This window comes from Octodon degus, unplaced genomic scaffold, assembly GCF_000260255.1.
Source record: "Octodon degus isolate 3935 unplaced genomic scaffold, OctDeg1.0 scaffold00122, whole genome shotgun sequence".
NCBI lineage: Eukaryota > Metazoa > Chordata > Mammalia > Rodentia > Octodontidae > Octodon > Octodon degus.
In genome coordinates, this window is record NW_004524698.1 from 6,829,904 (window position 1) to 6,840,045 (window position 10,142).

The 10,142-nt window shown below is 43.4% G+C and overlaps 1 long non-coding RNA gene and 4 other non-coding genes across 7 annotated transcripts; 1 reads left to right on the top strand and 4 right to left on the bottom strand.

Annotated features, from left to right (window-relative positions):
* The first annotated feature begins 1,195 nt into the window (after positions 1-1,195).
* On the top strand, positions 1,196-1,303 carry LOC111812380. Its single transcript, XR_002817890.1, has one exon. It is a non-coding gene; the product is annotated as a U6 spliceosomal RNA (small nuclear RNA).
* A 3,050-nt stretch (positions 1,304-4,353) lies between these two features.
* On the bottom strand, positions 4,354-9,714 carry LOC111812356. Of its 3 annotated transcripts, XR_002817866.1 has the most exons (6): positions 9,440-9,714; positions 9,142-9,198; positions 8,585-8,629; positions 8,319-8,446; positions 6,517-6,952; positions 4,354-4,912 (listed from the first exon to the last, which is right to left on the bottom strand). It is a non-coding gene; the product is annotated as an uncharacterized LOC111812356 (long non-coding RNA). The 3 variants fall into 3 exon arrangements; XR_002817865.1 differs by lacking the exon at positions 8,585-8,629 and having other exon boundaries at positions 4,354-4,824; XR_002817864.1 differs by lacking the exon at positions 8,585-8,629.
* LOC111812393 lies at positions 6,703-6,774 on the bottom strand. Its single transcript, XR_002817901.1, has one exon. It is a non-coding gene; the product is annotated as a small nucleolar RNA SNORD65 (small nucleolar RNA).
* On the bottom strand, positions 8,500-8,574 carry LOC111812387. The gene has a single exon (XR_002817896.1). It is a non-coding gene; the product is annotated as a small nucleolar RNA SNORD49 (small nucleolar RNA).
* LOC111812384 lies at positions 9,277-9,349 on the bottom strand. Its single transcript, XR_002817893.1, has one exon. It is a non-coding gene; the product is annotated as a small nucleolar RNA SNORD49 (small nucleolar RNA).
* Positions 9,715-10,142: the final 428 nt, after the last annotated feature.

Here is a 10,142-nt window from a genome sequence, read left to right on the forward strand (position 1 = left end):
ATTTAACTTTGAGACAGGGTCTATCTAAGTCACTAAATTTCCCTGTGATAGGCTTGAATTATAATTATCTGTTTAGCATCTCAGAGCTCTGAAATTACACACATGCATCAGCATACCTGTTTCAGAATGTTAACTGAAAGCTTTTTTCTCCTCTCTTTTATACATTTTTTTAAATTTTCATTTTTAGGTACTATGGGTTGAAACCAGGGCCTTGTACATGCTAGGCAGGTGCTTACATCACTGAGCTACATCGCCAGCACTTTTTTTGGAAATACACTCTCCTGAAGTTGACTAGGCTAATATTGAACTTGGTGATCTTTCTGCCTTGGCCTCCCAAGTGCTGGGATTACAGGCATGTGCCACATCATTCTCTGGTTCTTCTTTTTATCTCCTACTATGTTCATTAGGACAGTTTAAAAATCTTGTTTTAAAGATAATACAGTTTAGGGTTTTATTGTTGCTGTTGTTTGGTTTAAAGGAGTATTTTCTTTTGTTTTGTGGCAGTAATGGGGATTGAATCTAGGACCTTCACACTAATGTACATGCCTAGTCCTTTACATACCTATTTTAAGACATGGTCTCCCTGAGCTACTCAGTTGCCCAGAGTAGGCTCAAACTTTCTGTTCAGAAACTCTGTCTCAGGGGGCCTGGCCCTAGCTCAGTTCTTTAAGTGACTGCTTGCACAAAGCTGTCAGCCTCAGGTTGCTGTAGTTCGATCCCCACAAGTCCAGCCAGCCAAACCTGCCCTGAAGGTTTTTTTTTTCAGAGCAAAAAAAAAAAAAAAATCCTTATTGGGGCCGGTGAGATGGCTCAGTAGGATAAGTGCTTCCCTGGTAAACACAAGGATCTGAGTTCAATCCCCAGTTCTGCCAAATAAATAAATAAATATATCAATCCCAGAAACTGTCTCAGCCTCCCAGAGTGATGCAATGACAGGCCTGTGTACCCATGCCCTCTATGTACATTTATTGGTCGTTCTTTGGAAAATGGTGATGTTCTTGAAATACCCTGGTATGTGGGCCTGAAGGGATATATTCATTCATTTCTCCAAGGAGGATATATTCTGATGTCAGGCAGGTCACAGTGAGCTTAGAGGTGCAAGAGAAATAAGCTCCAGAGAAAGGCACCAGAAAAAGCTCTCATTCTGTAAAGCAGTTCCTCAGTTAAGTTTCCACTTTGCTCTCCAGAAAGATGTGTGCTCACTTCAGCAGCACATATACTAAGAATTGGACTGATACAGAGAAGATTAGCACGTTCCCTGTGCAAGGATGACATGCAAATTCGTGAAGCATTCCATATTTCCAGGGGGGCTGGGGAGATAGCTCTGTGGAATAAGCGCTTGCCCAGCAAGCACGAGGGCCTGAGTTCAATCCCCAGTTCCAAAAAAAAAAAAAAAAAAAAAAAGAAAAGAAAAAGAAAAAGAAAAAAAGCAAGCAAGAAGATGCATTTGGAGGCCTCATGCCTTACTGTTCTTGAAGCAGTACTGAGATTGAACCCAAGACCTTTATACAGCACTAACTCTCCAGACTCTTCCTTTGTGAGGGGAGCTGGTGGGGCCTCTCTGTAGTATAGGCTGGTTTTGAATTCAGTGTCCTCACCCAGATTGCCCTCAAACTCCGCCTCAGACTCCCAAGTGCTGAGATTACTCACATATATGACCACATCTCGCTCCTCAAATCCAACCACCTTTTGTACTGGGACTCAAAGTTAGGACCTTGTGTTTGTGAGGCAGGCACTGTGACACTCACCTATGTCCTCATCCCCTTTAACCCTTTTATATTTTGAGACAGGATCTCACCAAGTTATTAAATTGACCAGGCTGGGCTGTAACTTACCATCATCCTACCTCAGCTTCATGCTGGGAGTACAGGTGTAGGCCACCGTGCCTGGCTGAACTCTTGCTTTGACATGGTAGTCCCCAATTGGGTGTTTTTAGGAGATGGGACAAGAGGCATCTGCTTCAAGTCAATGCCTGCCTGCCTGTTATCTCGGCATATCACAAACACAGGGTGTCTGGGCAGCCCCACTTGACTCCAAGTGTGCCCAGTGTCCAGATGTGGGTCACTGCACCTAGGGAGACAGGTACTGTCTGTTTCAGGGCTGTGGGGCCCAGCCTCAGCCCCTCCATGTTCCCTTCATTCAAAATAGCACATCCTCCCATCATCCCAGGGGCTTGTGTCTCACTTTCCTCCTGAAAAGGCTGCCTCCTGTACCAGTTCAGCACCCCGCGGGGCCCTCGCCTGGCATCTTGCTTATCATGCTGCAGTACAGAAGTGTCTGTTGACGGTGTGCCTCACTCTGTGACCGGGCACTTCTGTCTGGGGAGCCTGCACACTGTCACACCTGCACAGACTGGAAAAGCCTCATTTTATTTCTAATTGTAGGATGATTTAGAACAACACTTAATTATTGGGCAGGTGTTTGGGATTTGGACTCTGACACAGCTCACTCCTCACAGAGAGGTGTTGAAACTCACCTTTCCAGAATGGACGGAGTGATATTTATGTTCTGTGGGTACAACCACAAACTGTAGGAAGTTTGGATGGCTACCTTGTCCTGCCTTTCATGGTGTTTGGGACCCAGAGATGCTACATACATGTCATATATGTTTAACTGCATGTGTTTCTGTACAGAGTTGGAAGCCCAGCACTCTGGGAGGCTGAGGCTGGTAGATCCCTAGTTTAAGGTCATCCCAGGCAATTTAGCAACCTAGTGAGACCTGAAAAGAAAAAAAAAAAAAAAAAAAAAAAAAACTAAAGAAAATGAGTAGCAACAGCAGTAGTAATAATGGTCTGGAAGTATAGCACAATACACTACCACCCTCCAAAAAAAAAAGGAAAGGAAAGGAAGGGCTGGCCAAATAGCTCAGCAGATTAAGGTGCCAGCAAGCAGGCACAAGGGCCTGGGATCCCTGGGCCTGCCGTGCTGGTCCTGCCACCTGTGCACACAGTAGGCAATTGACTGGGCATGGTGGCACGTGCCTGTAAACTCAGCTTTGGGAGGCTGTAAACAGGCAGGTCACTACAAGTCTGATCTAGTAGTGAGACCCTGAACACCCTGTAGACCCTTCCCTAAAAAATTAAAAAAATAAATTTAAAAAAATGTCCCATGTTAGATGGTCTACATCAGGCCTTGCCCACTTGAGCCCCGTGGGTAGAGCTTGGGACCATGCTGTGCTGTCCTGGCCTGAAATGAAAGTGGAGGGGACAGAGCTGGAAGTGAAACAGGTTAGGTGTATGAAGTCAGTCTGCAGAAGAGCAGCCACTTACGAGGGAATCAGCATCTTCCTGGAAGCTTTTGAACAGCCCCACTGAGTTCTTGCCTTGTAAATAAGAGACTGCAGAAGCATCCATCACAGGGCAGTGCCAGTAGCCCAGAAAGGCAAAGAGGAGAAATGTCACTGTCCTTACTGTAAGGCTCAGGTAGCACCTGACTGTCCCAGCCCCTACCTGCTCACTAGCAGTACTGCTTTGGGGAATTCAGCTCAGCCCCAAAGGTGTCACTGACAGCACAAGATATCCTAAATATCCTAAATTTAAGACAAGGAATCTTGCAGGTCCTGGGACATCTGGAGACACCTCAAAATATACACCTGACCTTCTAGGGCTTTGCCCAATGAAATGCAAGATTGCCAGAGAAGTTTGACAATATAAGTTTATTTTCCTTTTTTAAAGTGAATTATCCCTAAAAATACAAAAGAGAATTCTCTCTATTCCTGGCTTTGCCAATCAAACAGGCTAAGTAGTTTGCCTTTTGGTGATCAGTCAAAGAGACCAAATCCCTTATCTTCATGACTCTTCCTACACTTCCTTGGCTTCAATGCTGGCTGGAGTAACTGCAGCAGCAGGAGCAGCAGCCACAAATGCAGAGGGATCAACCAAGAAGGCCTCAGCTTTGCAGCAAGTGGGAAGGTGTTATCAGTGCCACAGACAAAGCCAGGATTCTCTTGCATTCACTGGTGATAGAATGGGGCACTGATGCAACAGTTGGGCAACCAGTCTGCAGACACGGGCAACATTGCAGACACCCTCCAGAAAGCAAGAATGAAGTTTCCTCTGTCATGTCAAGCACTTGAGGTTTGTAGATGCCGTCACTGTCAAATCCTTGCTGAAGGATCAGCCCAAAGGGGAATGGGGAGATGTTCAACATGTTCAGGAGGGTGGCCTTGCTGGCTCCCACTTTGGATTCTCTTAATCAGCTGCACACTGCTCAGGATTTCAGTAGTGCCCCTGGAGATTTTAGTGGTGATGCCAGATCCTGGAAGGTCTTCTCAGGCCCCAGACCTGGGTTCTGGGCTGGCTCAGATGACTTCACATGGTGCAAAGGCACCTGCTCGGGCAGAAGGCTGTTGTTTTTTATCTTTCCGGTCCTGGGGGTCCAACTCAGGACCCTGCACTTGCCAGGCAGGTGCTTATGCTGCTGAGCTCGCTCCCTGGCCCCAGCTGGCAGCTTATTGGCCAGCAGCATACCCCTGATCCCAGTAAGGTCCTCCTTGGTGAACACATAGCCCATATTACTCTGGGTATGAGGCAACAGTTTGTCCAGGGCAGGGATGTTTTCCATTTGTCCTCAGATGGCCTTGTGCATCATGGTATTTTTGCCCAGCAGCACCACAATCTTCCCTCAGAGGGACCTTTGAATCTGCTTCATCTCACAGAGCCAATGTCTGCTCCCACAATGAAGCATTTTGGATAATCATCCAAAAGTTGGATGATCTTAAGGAAGTAGCTGGATTTCCAGGTTGCCTTATCTTCCCTAGGCACATCATGGCAGTGCTTCAGAGATTGCCATGCAGAGTTTAAAGATGTCACTTCCACAAGGACGCTTGGAAAAAGTGACAAATGTTTATTTAAAATCTTCTCAACATCAGATACACATAAAGAGTGACATGAATGGAGCAAAATGGGGTAGCCTAGGAGAAAGAGTGCAATATTGTAAATATTCTCAAGTACCAAGCAAAAATTGCTAGTGTTCAATTAGTGTATTTATAAACTCAGTTCTCAGATCAAAATTAGCTCTCCTAGTCTTTGGCCACAAAGATAAGAAAGGCCTATTAAAGACACGTTAAAGGAGCAAGTGGATAGCATGCTGGGAAGTTACCACTGTCCGGATGAAATGATCACAGAAAATGCTGACAATTTATACTCATGTCTGAAAGTGGTACAGGCCCTGTAAACTGTCCGATCAATAAAAGCAGTACATATGAAAAAGGTTAGAGAATCTTTTCCCTCTGAAGTAAAATACATTTATTCTAATGCTAGAAACAAATTAGAAAAAAAAAATGGAGAAATGATTTTTCCTGTTAGGTAATAGAATTGCTAAAAAAATTATTTGGTTTATATTCATTTACAGTCACATTTGACTAAGTTCAATAAAATATAATGAATCTAAACATTTAAATGGACAAAAGGGACTTCCAAAACCACCTACTATATAGTGGGTGTTTAGTGTACAAGTATATAAATCCAGATATGATATGGTAAAATAAAGATCATGTTCTTTGGTATTAATAAAAACTGTTGTGTTATGTGATTGGTATGTAATATGGGTTTAAAATTCATAAAGCATGCGACTGACATACATCCAAGACATTAGTGTTGGTAGCGACAATTCCTAAATAAAACTCAAATTATTAAAGGTGGCTGTTACTTGAAGCTTGAGTTAAAAAAAAAAAAAAAAAAAAAAAAAAAAAAAGATTCGTTTTCCACTTACTTCATGAAATTATTCATGCCTAAAACCCACTAGAGTAGGCTCTTAAAAACCCAGGACCCTAAAGGTGAGCAAACACTGTTGGCCAGTTATCTGTTGGTGCTCTAAGGGCTCCAGCTCAACTCAGCAAACGTTTCAGCCCTATCAATTTATTTAAAGCCCTTGTAGACACAATCCCTACTCCAGCAAAACTTGAAACCATTCTGAAGTTACATTATGACTATGTCAACCAAAACCTCACAGAAAAAAAAAGGAATACATTGCATTAATATCATCAAAATCAGTACCCCCCAAAAAAATAATACTAACAAGTGGCCTCTAGCCTCCAGCCACAATATTCCACATTAGAAAGGCAACAAAAGAACTATGTACTTTAGTAGTGAAGTACTTGCCCAACAATTGTGAGGTGCTGTGTTCAATTCCTAAGACAAAAAAGGGGGGGGGATTGAAATGTCCTCACATTGTACTAAATATATGAGAGACACATCACTCACGCCATAAAAGAATAAAGGCATCAGAGACTGGGATCAAGTATAGATGCCTGAAGCACCTCACAATTTCTGCCCCTGAAGTCTATAGTTAAAACAGCAAGACTGACTACTTTACAAACTTCCTTTCACACCTAGAACAGTCAAAATTTCAAATATTTCTAAGAATCAACACCAAAGCCATCCTTTATTGTAACAGTAGGCAATAACATCTGCAAGTATATATTTATCCTAAGACACAGAAGCTCCTGTTTATTGGGTAGGTTAATTACCACCACCCAACGCTGCATGCTTGACCTAGAAAAAAATTGCCAGATACATCAGTTCTCTTGAGAAGGCCTCTGATACAGGAGGGAAGCAGCTTGTTTCTTCTGTAGCAAACGTTCCAGTCACAGAGATTGTCAAACAGAATCAACGGCAGCTTGCAGCCCTCTGCCTGCAAAGAAACTAAGTATCAGTCCCATTGCCTGCTCCCACAAGCAGTCATTCAAATCATAAAGGATACCTTCAGAAAACCGTAGGTTCACCACTACCAATCTGCCGGTAATTCCAGCTAGTTTTGGTGATTTCATCACTCGATATCCTCAAAACCAATTCTGACAAGCAGCTGAAGCTTAGTCCTCCAAGATAAATCACTGTGCTTACCTCTTCCTGGGCTGCACTGCTGCCAGCTATAGAACTGCACTCCAGTGGTCCCCAAACCTGGGGACACAGGACAGGACTCCAGAGCAGGAAATGCATGAGAGCGTCCACATCTACAAGTGTTGTAAGACCATTCTTTTAGTACTGTCCCTTAGAGCCTTACAGAAGGGGCACTTTTGTCAATTACTAAATCTACAAACCCCACATAATCTCCTGAATGTTTCAATCCCTACGTAATAGTGCATCTTCAAAGTCACAACCCATTTTTCAATTATCTAAAGGGAATACAAGGGCTGGGGAGATATCTCAGTAGAATAAACACTTGCTGGCAAGTGCAAGATCCTGAGTTCAATCCCTGGTACCACAAAGCTAAAAAATAAAGAGAATACAAAATAGTAACAAAAGCAGATGCTGTCCCCTGGAGCTTCAGCGGCAGCAGAAGGATATCAAAGATAATGGCCAAGAATAAATTAAGAGGGCAGAAGTCCAAGAATGTATTTCACATAGCCAGCCAAAAAAACCTTTTAAGTCCAATAACAAAGCAAAACAGTTACCACTAATCTTAAGAAGATAAACATTGTGGCCGGGGAGATGGCTCAGTGGAATAAGCGCTTCCCTGGCAAGGGCAAGGGCCTGAGTTCAATCCCTGGTTCTGCCAAAAAAAAAAAGAAGATAAACATTGTGAATGAAAAAGTGGGCAAAATGAATAATACTTTTGTAAACACTCAGAAGGAACATGCAGTTCTCAAACAGGGTGACTCTTGAACCTCAGCAGAAAGAACTGATTCATCAACCGCATCATGAAAATGAACCAGTTAATGTTGATGAAGCTACAAGTTTAATGGTTCAATTGTAATATGATGGAGAGATGTAGCGAATTAAAAAAACTCAATAAAATAAGTATTTTATACCAAAAAAAAGTAACAACAACAAAATAGAAACGATACAGAACTTCACCAAATAGGAATTCAACAATGGTTGCTTATTGCATAATACCTTCCAATTAGCTGTTCAGATTAACAGATACAAGCATGAAAAATTGGTTAAAAAAATTTTTCAAGCATCAACTGCTCTCCTTTGTAGACCAGCACACAAACCTTTTATTTCTCATGAATGAGGAAAGCTATATTTCAGGGCAGAAAAGATCATTTATTTGCTCTAAATTAAATACCCAAGAAAAAGGGGAAGGAATTGCTTTCTGCCTACACATTCTTCTCGGTTCCACTGCCCCATGAACTAGGCAGTACCTGAAGGATATCCCGTCAATAAAGATCAAGGCAAGGACCTGCTTAGACAAGTGCATGGACCAGGGTTCAATCCCCTGGCACATGCTGTGTAGGCTCCGACTCCAAGATCACTGAGCAGGCCACAATACCCAGCGATCCCAGTGCTGGGGAGGCTGAAAACAGGAGTATCACTATGGAGTGCGACCTGCATAGTGAGACCCTGTACCAAATACATAAAAAAATAAAAGCTTACATGACCAAAGGCCAACACTCCACAGGCTCTGAGCAGAAGTGGTAGGTGGCATCTCTGTGCACAGGCCTTACAGGTGACTCAAGACATCTGTAACACTAAGCTGCTGGCATCTTCTGCCACTCTGCAACCTGCATAAATGTAGAAAGGTTGTCGCAGTTCAGACCAACTTAATCCTGAGCAACAACAGCATCTGGTGCACTTTCGTCAGTTATCGCTTTTGATGGCACTTCCTGTTATTAGTGGGATCATCAGAGCACTCAACACACCTCATCACTGTCCAGTACTCCTTCAACTGGAGACACGGACATTATCTGAGAACAAAGTACAAGTGGAAAATGTAGCTCAGCACCAAGTTCCTGGGGGTTCTATCCTCAGTACTACAGGTATATCCTCAAAATGACCCCCTTGACAGCCCATTTCTGCAAATTAGTTCATACATGTATAATGTGTGTGTATATATGAACACATGTATGTGCTCTTGCTATACTGGGGACTGATCCCAGGGCCCCTTGCATCCCAGGCAAGCTCTTATATTACATAACTACATCTGAACAAAAAAAGCATACGTAAGGCTGTTCTATGCTATGACTGTAGCTTAAGCAGCCATCTCCCGTTTCTATTAGTTTCTACAACAATCACTGCAAAGACACTGGTATAAAGTTTAAACTACAACTAAAACATCCACTTCATTACATCTCAGGTAACTAAATTACAGCTAAGTCACGCTCTTAGGCTGCCAGAAATCAAACCCAAGGCCTCCAGTGTGCAAACCTCTTAACGCTGACCTACGTCTCCATCCCCCAAAGTCACATATTAAACGCACCCGACTTCACGGTGGGATGCTGTTCTCATCTCCAATATTCTGCACTGAGGCCAACATCTGAAAGATGAAGAAAAAGAATCGGGAGTTGAATCTGGCAATAACCTTCAACTACTCTGTTGAGGCTTGAGCGACTGTAATCAGATCAGGTATAAATATCGTCAGTTATCGCTTCTGACGGCACTTCCTATTACTCGTTCTCATCACAACAGTCGCGTGACTTCCTCGTGGTCCCATTACAATCCGTCAGCCGATAGCGCCCCTGCGTATTCCCAGCTACAGGCAGGCGTCCCCAACCTACCCAGCTTTTCAGGTTGGCGGACTCCTCGTGGAGGCGCCGCAACAGGATGCTGCTTTCCGAAAGCCCACACTCCTGCGGCAACCGCCCTGCCGAAAAACGTGCGGTCCCTGAGGCTCAATTCACAACATTCTGCACAACGCAGCCCTACCGTAATCTGCAACACCAGACCGCCACTTTCTCCAAACACATCTTTTGCAGAAAAAAAGAAAAGAAAAAAGTCCTAGCTTCTTTATCTGGCCACTCCGCGGTTGCTGTAGCTGCACAAACACAGGTAACATCCACGCTCACTGTAGTGAAAAGGTCCCGCCTTCCTTTCTCCCAGGCTAACGAAGTCAGAATATACCATAGCTCACAAAGGAGAGGTAGAGGCAGACACAGACCACGAGAACTTCCAACGCATTTCAGGACACTCATCCCGCAACCTGGGCTTCTTCTCCCCCATCATACTGAGTTTATGGGCTCTTCCACACCGCTGCGAATTCTGGGTAAAGAAGTGCTCCGGTAATTCCGCGAGACTCGGCCGGCTTCGAGAGGATTTTTGGTTTTTTGTTGTTGTCGTTTTGGTTTTTTTTTTTTTTTTTTTTTTTTTTTTTTTTTTTTGAATGGAATCACGAGTTTTTGACACTTCTTTGAAGCTTGGACTAGTAAATTTCATTTGTCTGAATGGTTCTATGTTATCTTTTTCTTAGTGGTGCAAGTGTTT